Source organism: Drosophila sechellia, chromosome 3R (assembly GCF_004382195.2).
Source record: "Drosophila sechellia strain sech25 chromosome 3R, ASM438219v1, whole genome shotgun sequence".
Classification (NCBI taxonomy): domain Eukaryota; kingdom Metazoa; phylum Arthropoda; class Insecta; order Diptera; family Drosophilidae; genus Drosophila; species Drosophila sechellia.
In genome coordinates, this window is record NC_045952.1 from 4,894,851 (window position 1) to 4,906,072 (window position 11,222).

The following is an 11,222-nucleotide window of genomic DNA, read 5'->3' on the forward strand; positions in this document are numbered from 1 at the left end:
GAACTGTACGTAATGTTTTTTCTGTGTTTTAATTCTTTATGGATGTGGTATGCTTTCCGATGCTCGACTTGTTGGAGCAGCCGCGGCTTCTTTATCCGCCAATGTGCTGCACTGCGTCCTCGCTTTTTGCTTTTTGGTTTTTGCTTTTTGGGATTGCAAACAGTTCTAAGTGCGATTGCCAAGCCGCCGTCGCTATTTTGCTTGGATTCTCCTTGGGTCGCTGGATGACAGTCTGCCATCAATCAATAAGATTAAATGTCAGCGCGGCTCCGCTTCCGCCCTGAAGTTGAAGTCCTCAAAAATTGTATAAATAAGTTATCATTTGCTGTTATATGCCTAACGATGATTCATCGCCAAATCGATGCAGCTATCGATTTCATAAAGAAGTGCGCTGATGGAATTTTAATTAAATTAATTACTTTAGCCACTTTGCAACAAGTGCAAAGGAGAATACCTAGTCACCTACCTTAGATGGGATTTTAGTAGAAAATTCCGCTTTAAAATGTTTTAAATTTCGTTTAGTGGGTGAGTGGAAATGCTGTTAATACTATGCGTTTAAAAATACAGCACAAAATTAGCGAACGATTATTTCGAAGCTTGTGCTAATATTTCATGGCTTGTACCAAATAGTTGTGGAAATATTTTGCCATTATTCATTCGGCCGACGCTAACATTTTGATGTTTAAATATTTTATTTGATTTAAATCAAATTTCGTTTGGCCGCCGCGTTTCGTATAAATAAATATCGCAGCCGTTTTTTGCCGCTCTTTTTGAGTCATTTGTGCTGTTTTTACGCGCATTTGGCCACGGGGGCAGCAAATGTTTTTCATCATCTGCTGTTCTGATGATTTAGCGAGTGCAATCAAAATGGTGTGTATAACAAATTTACCGTTATTTATGCATACAAAAATTGCACGGCAATTAACTTTAGCAAGGGCGTTGCGATTGGAATTGGCGAATCTGCTGCTGCTCGAACGCCACAATTCGCATTCGTAAAAAATGCAACCGACTTGCCGGTCATAAATGGAGAAGCTATGTTGCATATTGACGCCCCAGTCCGATTTGTACCCGCTCCCCCGCCCCATCGCCTTAGTTTGTTTGTTCAGTCATGTTGCACAAATAGCAAGGGAACACTACAAAAAATTACTCAGCAAGTTTCAAGTGATTATAGCTTGTGACATTTGACCTCACTTGCATGCGATTTCTACGGAAAAAAATAGGAAGATTTATACTTAAAAATGTCTAAACTAACTTCGTTGAAACAAAATGTTTTGAAAACTTAAATTTGAAGAGCCTACTTCCCTACTTCTTATAAGAAATGAGAGATGTGATATGACATGCATGTTGAATATTATATTGATTATTGATATAATATGCATGAACTTGAGGCAATAAAATCCTGAACAGTGTGCATCGAACCAGCTGGTGCACGGTTTTGTTAGTTAGTTGCCCAGTTTTCCCCGCTACAGTTGGGAATATTATTGGTTTAGTTACATTTGCATTTGTAACTGCGATTTGCACAGCGGAAATAAAACACAAATCGCTGCAAACTGAACGGTCCGAATTGCACAAAAGGGCGACCGGAAAATCTGGAGGGGATTGGCTTGGACCGGCGAATCTTTTGTTTCCCGCCGGGGAAAAAAACAAAATATAATGGCAAATGTCTGAGAATTGGGGTTCATAGCTCCACTAACTATCCGACGAACGGATAGTTATTTACCTTTAGGGGGAGAAAAGTTCGTGGACTTAGTTGAATTAAAAGTGAGTAAGAACTAATTTGGAAACTATATTTCTTTGAGCAATTAGAATTCATGAACAGATTGTTTATTTATTAACACGTTTGGAATTGCCAGTGCTTATATCCTGTGAAAGGATATCCCAATGAATAATAGTAAGCAAAAGCTTAATTTATATTACTTAGGTATCTGAGAAATCAAGAAATAGTTTATTTTAAAACCGCATTTTCTTATGTTGTGCAACTTTTACTTAACCGCAAGTCACTGATGGCTTGGTTTTTCTTTCCTAGTCCTCGGGTAGCGAATGCAATTGAAGATTGTATCCGGAAAAGTGGTTCAGAAGCAGGTTGCAGTGGTCCTAGGGTGATTAAAGGCGATCAGGTGGGCAGTAGTTCGTTTCGGGCAATGATACAGCTGCAATATGCAGGCCAAAATTCCTTGCCGTGCGTTTCAAACTTGGAGAAAGTCCGTCAGTCAGTCACTCTCACTCTCCCTGTCTCTTTTGGATCCCCTGAATATCATCAGGCCGGGAAAATTCAGATGGAGCTCTGGGGAAGCTCGGGCGGGTAAACGGATGCCGCCTTGCCAGGTCGCAGTTGTAGCCGCCACTGTGGCTGCCGTTTGATGATGATGAAATGGCGTGCCAGCAGATACTGTGCACCGACCACGCCCACTCCCACTCCAGCCCAGCCCATCGCATCACATGCCGCCCCTCGTCCTGAACGAGTGCATGTGTGTGCGTTTCAGCGTTTGTGTGGCCTGCCTGAAAGGAATGTGCAATAGAAACCAAAAATATGCGATATAATTCCAAAGCACAATAGCATGAAGTACATCATCAGTGTGGATTTATGGTTGACTGCTAGAATAGGTCAGCTGCCGCATTTACTCCGGAGCAGCAGCAGTGGCAGCGGCACCATCAGCAATTGGAGCTGCGGAGCAGTGGAGCAGCGTACCCGTTCCGATGCGATGCGAGGCTACCGGCGCATCGAGCTTTAGGTAAATTACATGCTCAGGCTCGTGCACATGCCACAGCAAAGCTGAACACATGTGCCACGCCCACCGAGCAAACGCCCGCCCACAGCACACAGTGAAAAATCATCAAGGGTAAATTGTAGTTCTTTTGAGTTCTAACTTTAATTTGATTACATCCTCCAAAGTGTAATATCACCAAACGCGCAGCTGAAAAGAAACTTGGGAATTATAGCGTCGTAGGCTTGCTGTGTGGGTTAGTCTGGTATAATAAGGCTCATGTAGAACGAAAATCGCAATATTCAAAGATGGTATTTATCTATGTTATATTTCATATTTAAATTTTATCACTTTACTTACAACTTTTGAGCGGTTTGATTGGATTTCCGTCTGTCTTAAAAATCATATAGATAAATAGTTAATTGCTGATCGCTCTATTCGATTTCGAAAAGTTGCATTTCAATTAGCGTTCTTTCCAAACATTACACCGATTTTCGTCGCCGTGCAGGAGGATTCACTTTGGTTTGGCTGCCTTTGGTGCTGCTGTTGTCTCGACTCAACTCGACTCGACTCGAATCGCATGGTTCGAGGACGCTAAAAAATATTGAAATCCCACTGACTGACTAACCGAACCGGGCTGAATGGAGCGCAGAACCCCACCTCCACTCCCGTCGCACTCTAATGACGTGTGTTTGACATGAAATATTCATATGGGCGACAGTCAGATAGAGTTTTCCTGTTTGCCAGCACACGCAGCCGGAAAGGTCTTTAAAGTGTCACCAAGTTTCGAGTCGCCCTGGGGGGCAAAATGCAAAACTCAAATCGGTTGGCATTAGTCTAATAGCCGGCCCAACTGGCGCTGTGTGTGGCCGAAAAACCTTAAAAAGGGAAAACCAGGGGACGTCATCAGCGATGTCTTAACTTAAATTTGCCAAGAAACAAAACGGAGCGCGGAGCCCTCGTCGCCTCGACCTTCTTGGGCGCCCTGATTTGTAATTCAAAGCCAGTTGGCTGCTTCTCCCAGGCCACGGCCGAAACATATGTTACGAATTATAAGGAATTAGATTCATAATAAAATAAAGGAGCCACCGTCGAGTTGTAATCAAAACAAAATATGCCCATTCCATTCCGGGCAGCCCCAAACTGTCCGCATGAACGGATCGGTTCGCCACCCGCAGCAGCAGCAGCAGTCCCACCATCTAAATGTTGCTCCTGGGCAGCAACATCGCAGCAGCAGCAGGAGCAGCAGCAATCAGTGCACAGTGTGCTCATGGATTTTGGTAAATTTCTGGCTGCCATCAGGTGAAATTTGATTAGGGTCGTAAGGGCAATGATTGAGAAAACGTGATCAAATATGTTGCCATAAATGTTTAAATGTTGCTGCTAGCCTTTGTCCCTGTTCATCCCGCCTGTCAGAGCCAAGCCCCCCCGGTCACCCCCTTGATTGCCATTGTCCGAGGTCCAGGGTGCATGTGAATGGAAAAACTCGGGTTTATTATGTTGATGACTTTTAGCTGTGATTATCGTTGCCCATTTATGCTTGTCGTCGACATAACGCTTATAAATGGCCCTGTATTTCCGCTTCCCCTTTTTAATATCTTCAATCGGATTGCGTGCTGTTCACGTAAGGATAGAACTACGTATACAATTTATAATTAGGACTGGCTTTTGCTGATGTTTTTTGATTTGCTTTTATTTATTTCTTTGGAATTCTGAAAATTGTTGTGACTAACGCAATAGATATAGGCTAGAGTTAGGATATACATAATGAAATGAAATGACACGATATTTTATACTCATAACTCGATTAAGTTAAAATTTTATGACAGAGAGTACATCGACTATCAGATACCAGAGCTCACTGGCTCCACCTATCGGAAAATTAGAAACCTTTTAAATGTTCTTTAAAATCAGTCTTCTCATTTCTGCTTGCAAAGCATGCTATTTGCGATTTTAATTTCAATTTATTTAATATTTCAATTTATATTGACAAAACTTGACCGATCAAAATATTTTAACAAGATTGCTTAATCTTAACTTTCTGTGATCTCGACGTTTATAGGGATCAGGCATACGAAAATGTACAGAAAGTAATCCGTTCCTACAGAGGACCAACTGCCATTTGAGACCCATTAACCCGCCACAATCCAATTAAATTTCACCGCCGAAGACAGCAAACACATGTTAACATAGCCGACTGAAGCGCGGGGGCCAAATTAATTAACACTAGTCAATACAGACTGGTTACCTAAGTGGGTTAAGTTTTATTTAACCGTTAACTGGGCTAATGCAAGAGCACACAGCCCGCGGGGAACGCCCACGGTGAAATGGGTGATTGGCGACGGGAGGAGGCAAGGTCACATGTAAATGGCAACCTATGACCCAATCTATGCGCCTTATTATCGGGAATAAAACCGAAGTTTCAGTGATGCTGTGGTTAATTTAGGTATGGATATGAGCAACCACTGATGTGCGGTTCAGCCCAGTCCCTCCCACTCGCCACAGTCCGCATCCCATTTTCATTTCCCATTTCCCACACAGTTGAGTTCAAAATAATATATCTCGAGATCTCGAGATGGGCTTTAAAATGGACTTGGACTACTGCAACTGAATTCTTAATTATAGAATCAGATGTTATGATTTGCTAGTGAGACCAAAACCAAATGGTTGCTTAATTGATATAGTGTCTCATGTCACTGATAGTTGCTTTGATTCCTGACAAGGACCTAAGTGGATTCTAAAGGGTTACGTGGCCGCACACAAGGTGCTTCCCAAATGGGGGAGAGTAAGCCCGGCGCGAGTGGGGATCTTCAGTAACAAACTATGGTTATAATTGCGTTAACTAAGTGGCGGGTACGGATTACGGCTTTATGGCATTGCAATGCAATATGGGTGTGCGGCATTAATTTGTGATTTGTGATTGCTTAATTAAAGCAATTAGATTGCGACGGCATTGCCATGGCGATGATGTAGACATATATACAGCCATCGTCGTCGGTGGCAATGGTGATTTTGATCATTAGCGCATTGGCCAGCTTCCAGAGGCTTTTGCCGCCGGCGTAAGAGCATTTGCATAACTTATGCCGAGGTCCTCCTGAATCAGCGACCCCGTGACAAAATCGCGGTGTTATAAAGCTGGAACTTCGCTCTTGGATGCCAGGGTATGAAATGGGCTATTTGGCACCAAAGGGTGCAAAGTAAATGGCCAACTATAAGACATCTCAGCTAAATTAGGAGTGGATAGACTTGAATGTTCAGATGTACAAATCATCAAACTACAATAGAGTTCAATATGATTGCAAGTCAAACCAAACTAAAAGTTATAGGTAAAATATTCCTAGAAAATATTTAGTGAAATACGTAATGCTGATTATTTGCAGTACCACTTGGCAGTGCAATCTCAGATGGAAAAACTCCAGCTACAGTCGAATATTATCTCGAATAAGTATCCACATAAATGTAATTGGTATGTTGAAGTCGGGCTGTCCACCTACCGAACCGCCAGGACTCTTAGTTCCCTCTGGGGCATGGTCCCATCATTTCTAATTTATAAACCTAATGCGGTGCTGACGCAGCAGTAAAAGTAGAAGGGACAGCAAGAGGAGAAGCAGCCCGAGCAGCAGCTGCATTGTCCTGACTATTTAAAATCATTTAATATGCAAGTGTCTTTGTCCTGGTCTCCGGGTCTCCGCTTCTGCGAGTCTTCGAGGTTGTGAGTCTGCTGCAAGTGCAAGTGCGAATGCGAGGCCGTCGACTGTCATATTTATTTTTCATTTGAGTGCAGCGCGGAAATAAAACTTTGCCATTTGGCAAAACAAGGGCGCGAATGTCGCGCTCCTTGGACGCACGTCAGCTGGCTTCCTTCCGCGCCTTCGAGAGGAGCCCGCCGAAAAGGACATGCATTTTCATATAATGCAGCTGCAGAGGATTGTACATTATTTAGCATCCCTTTGGGAAGCAGCGGATGCCGCGCCTGAATAATTGAATAGCGCGCTCTGCGTAATAAATGCTTTCTGCCAGTGTGGTGAAAGTTTTGCCACCCCCTCGAGTGGCCTTTGTATTTATTGCCCTGCTTTTTGTTTTCCAGCGCCGATGAGCCACCATCGGTTGCCGATGAAGTCGCCTGTCAAGTGGCCTCTGACATGAATTTTTCAGCGGCCTACTTAGCCGGCATCAAAATTGTTTGCCGCACGTGTTCACTTCCATTAAATTTCTATTAGCGGGCGGCGTGGGGAACCCCCCAGAAAACCCTAGCAATTAGGCAATCTCCGAAAAACCCCACTCAAGTTCTTCATCAGCTTCTTTGGCGTGGTCTTGTAAGGGGATATGCGTAAGTCTGTATTTTTTACTTGCGAGTTTCTTCGCTCGAACACCGACGTTCTGCGTTTAAGTAGTTCCGATAGGAGATTCTTGCTCATTGCGCGAAATCATTCACGGTTCTCAATTCTGCGGAAATATTTTTAATTAATTTATTTTTGCAGTAATTTATACGAAAGATTATAAAGATCTGTATGCCATATTACTTTGTAATACTTAATACTCTTTTTGGTGTCAGTGTAGATGATAGCAAAATGGGGATACTGCGAGCAGGAAAAAGTTAAATGCAAAGTTCTGAATGTGAAAATGAGCTAAAGTGAAAGTTTTCCTTTTTTTTGTTTTTCGACGGCCCGTTGCCAGTTCTTCATATTATTATTATCTGCCTTAATTGTTTTTCCCTCGACTTATTTACTTCAAGAGCCTTTTTGCTCTTGACTTCGGTATGTGGGTGTGTGCGAACTCATGGCAGCAGGGGAATTTTAACAACTTTGCTAAAAATCTATTATTACACTCGCCACGCGGCTAAAAAGGAACGGACCGGCCCGTTTATTTCCGCACGGAAATTGCCCTGTGACAAAGCGGTTTTACGATCCCGCCTCCGCCCAATGAAGCAATGGGCCACTGGGCCACCGGACCAGCAACCACCTACTTACCGACACCTTTCCATCCATTTGCCCCACACTTGTTGGGCCACCTGGCCACTTGGTCCGCGGTGAGGAAGACATCAGGTGTTCGGATGATTTGGCAAAAAGTGTTTGGCGTTTTGTCGAAACGCGCGCTGGAGGATTAGTGCGGATTTTATGGACTTACGCGTCGTCAGCTAAACTGCGTGCGAATCTCTCGGCCTCTGGCAGGATAATGCCGCATACATGGAGAAAAAGCTTGGTCAAAGTAAAGGATATGCAAAGCCTCATTGATGAAATAAAAAGAAAGTAAAGACATGAACTTATAGAAAATCTTATAGAAAAATAATAAAATATAGAAAAAAAAATAGTTTTCAAAAGCGGGTGTTCTAAAGAAAATGTATTTGTTTCAAAATTACTGAAAATATCTTTGTTTTTTGTGATGATAATGCAACTGTTTCCTAAAAAGGAACTCCACTTAATTATATCACTATTGTTATTCCAGACACCTCCTGTCCAGTTAAACCATTTCCTATTTGCAATTTCCGATTAGGCAATCGTACCAATTTCTTTCCGTGTATAACTTAGCACCAGCCCGCTCCAGTCTGCACCTGACCAACTTTTGTCGTTTCACGGCTGAAAGTTTCCCCAGCTTGTGGCTGTCGCTCTTTGCCGCCATCGTGTTGGCCACCTCGCCCGCCTGTTGTCTGTTTTAATTTGTTTACTTTTATTATTGAGAGATGCCGGCCGACTCCTCCCTGCGGTTTCCCCCGGCCCCACGAGCCGCATTTGATTGCCCCTAAGTCCCCGGACAGGTGATGTCCCCCGTGTCAGGCGGCGCTGTCAATTGTTTCTATTTTTTGCAGGGGGCGGACTTGACTTCTGGTCTGCTGCTTGTTAATTGATATTCATACAAGACGTGCGGATCAAGATGTCAGTGCCACTGGCAGCACCGAGAAAAATGCTTTAGATCTTTCCTTAAATTCTTAAAATGTCGATATGAGACAACAAGGATGATTTAGTTATGCTTTCTTACATGAGAGCAATTTATGTAAGCTGCTTTTGTTTTTCAAAATATTTTACCATTAGATAAAGCGTACGTTAGATCGAAAATGATTTTAATCGGTGCTCCTAGGCAATGTTTTACCTTGTTTTACAATTCCTTTATTTAGAATCCCCATGCTGCGTGACTAAAAAGGACCTTCCTGCGAAAGCGCACTATCAGTCTGTTCAATAGTTATTACCATTTTGATCTAAAGTTCCTTTAGCCGATGCTCTTAAGCCATAACTATGTTCGCACCATTTTTTTAGGATTGGATCAGCGTGGCTCCCCGAAATTTCCCCTGCGGACTGACATCAAAGGTTGCCGCCGCTGGAGCGGACTATCAATGGCTGGCGGAACAAAGGCACGTCCGAGACTCATTAATAATTTTTCGCAGCGCGCATAATTATATAAAACATGGGCAGCGGAAATTGCTAACAGCTATGGCAGCCACCAGAAGCAAAGCACAACCAGAAGCTAAAGAAGTGGCAGCAGTTTTTGAGTTTGTGAGCAACGATGTCAACGACAACGATGACGCACTTAACTTTTAGTGTAGCCTGCAATTTTTACTACACAACTCAGCTCAAAGAGCCATCGCCCGTCATTGTCGATGACTTCGTCCTGCCACTTGGCTGCAACTTTGTCTGGCATCAAAAAACGCAGAGCGGTCCGCCAGCCAATAGCCATCGCCATCGCCATCGCCGAGCCATCGCCGTCCGGCGACCATAACTCTTTGTCCCGCTCAGCAGTTATTGAACATTTTCAATTACTTTCAGCTGAAAGCATAAATTTTTAATAATTTGAAACATGATAAAAGGAAATTAAAGGCGAAACTTTGTGCCGAAAACGGGAGTGGACGCACAGAGGGGGCGGTCCGTATTGGATGTCGCGCAGGATGTTTTATCAAACTATTATAATTACGTTGGAAAGACAAAAATTTTAATAAATGATAACTTTTTTGTCGTCAGCTCGTCGCAACTTATTAAAAGTATAACGCACAACGGGAGGGATCTTTTTAGGGGTGGTCCTTTTAGGGGCTGCGGACCAAAAAAGGGGGACCGGCAGCAGGCAACAACTCTGCTTTATTAACGAAATGTTGCCAAGTAAATTTTGTTACAAAAGTTTATTACGCCACCGGATGAACGCTCCTGGACACGACTGCAGTGCGAATACTTAAATAGATTTTTAATAGATCCGAGCAATCGGAGTGGCGACATCCTCCGTAAATTGATTAGATCAAGCTGCAACTCCGCCTCGCAATAAAGGAAGCGCTCCGGCAAAGTGCTGGATAGTCAATATTTGCATTGAATATTGCACATCAGGTCGTCCGGGCCATTTGCGTTATTGCCAAGTAGATTTGTCGATGGGTTAATGATATTGCGGTGCTCACAAAATTCAACTTAATTACCATCTTTAAAAATATGCTTCTGAGTTACACGGGTGTAGGGTTAACAAATGCTAATTCACGCAAATCTTGGCTAAATGCTGAATTTTTCAATGCAATCACAGGGAACTCCTCCCTCAAAGTTCTGCCAAATTCTAGCCTTAATTTTCTGCTTCGCTATTTCCGGAACTTGCTGAGAAACTGGGAAAAGTTTTCGCCTAGTCGCTCAACAAGGGTGCTAAATATCCAATAGCTACAGCACATACGAGTATGCATATATCTAGTTATGCAGTTGTCGTGCGAATCCTTGGGATAGCGCTGCTCTCATTCGTTCATTTTTAAATGCGACCAACACATTTGGCCCATTTCTTATGCCTTGCTGCTTTGTGGCAGCTTCCAGAACTGTAGAGTTGCCAAAATGGCAAAAGTTTTTGGCAAATTATAACGCAGGCACATTCGCAGAAGCGGAATATTTGAATTTAATTTCGGGACAGCGGCTGAGTCAAGAAAAGGAATAGCTGCAATGGCGACAGCAGCTGTTGAGCTACTTTAACAGTCTGCTAGCTCATTAAGTTCTCACAAACACACACAAGCACAGGCACACACGCACATGCAAGCGCCCAGGAAGGATATACATATACAATATAGGACGAGAGCCGGGGCAATATAATGCGGCACACAAATAAATTTGTCACAGAAAATTTTGCAACTTTGTGTAATCCGCGGGGGCTCCGAAGGCTCCTTCGACGGTCCACCCAAGAAACCACAGCGCACAGAATCTAGAAATCAACGAGTTTATCTCATTAAAAAGTTATTTTCCGCAGCAGCTGCAAACACACGCCTTCGGGGAGAGGAGAGGCGATGGTGACGGCGATGGCGACGGCAACGGCGAAGTCGAAGGCGCAAGGACTTTCCTACACATGCCGGCACAAGGAAAGGACCCGGTTCTCTGGACGGACAGGAGGGGGTCGCGGGGACCCCGCCATGTGTACTTAAAAGTACAGCCAGCTACGAAATATGTAAATCCACTTCATTTAATTTCGCATTTAGCCAAAATGCTAACAGCAAATGACAAATATTCTTGTTAAGAGGCATAAATGTAGCTTTGGTGAGAGAGGGGCAAATCAGGAAGTCGCGGGGAAAGTGGTAAG

At 43.4% G+C, this 11,222-nt stretch overlaps 1 long non-coding RNA gene across 1 annotated transcript; it reads left to right on the top strand.

The window, feature by feature from the left end:
• Positions 1-1,461: 1,461 nt before the first annotated feature.
• Positions 1,462-9,654, top strand: LOC116801539. The gene is made up of 2 exons (XR_004362078.1): positions 1,462-1,761; positions 8,957-9,654. It is a non-coding gene; the product is annotated as an uncharacterized LOC116801539 (long non-coding RNA).
• The last annotated feature ends 1,568 nt before the right edge of the window (positions 9,655-11,222 follow it).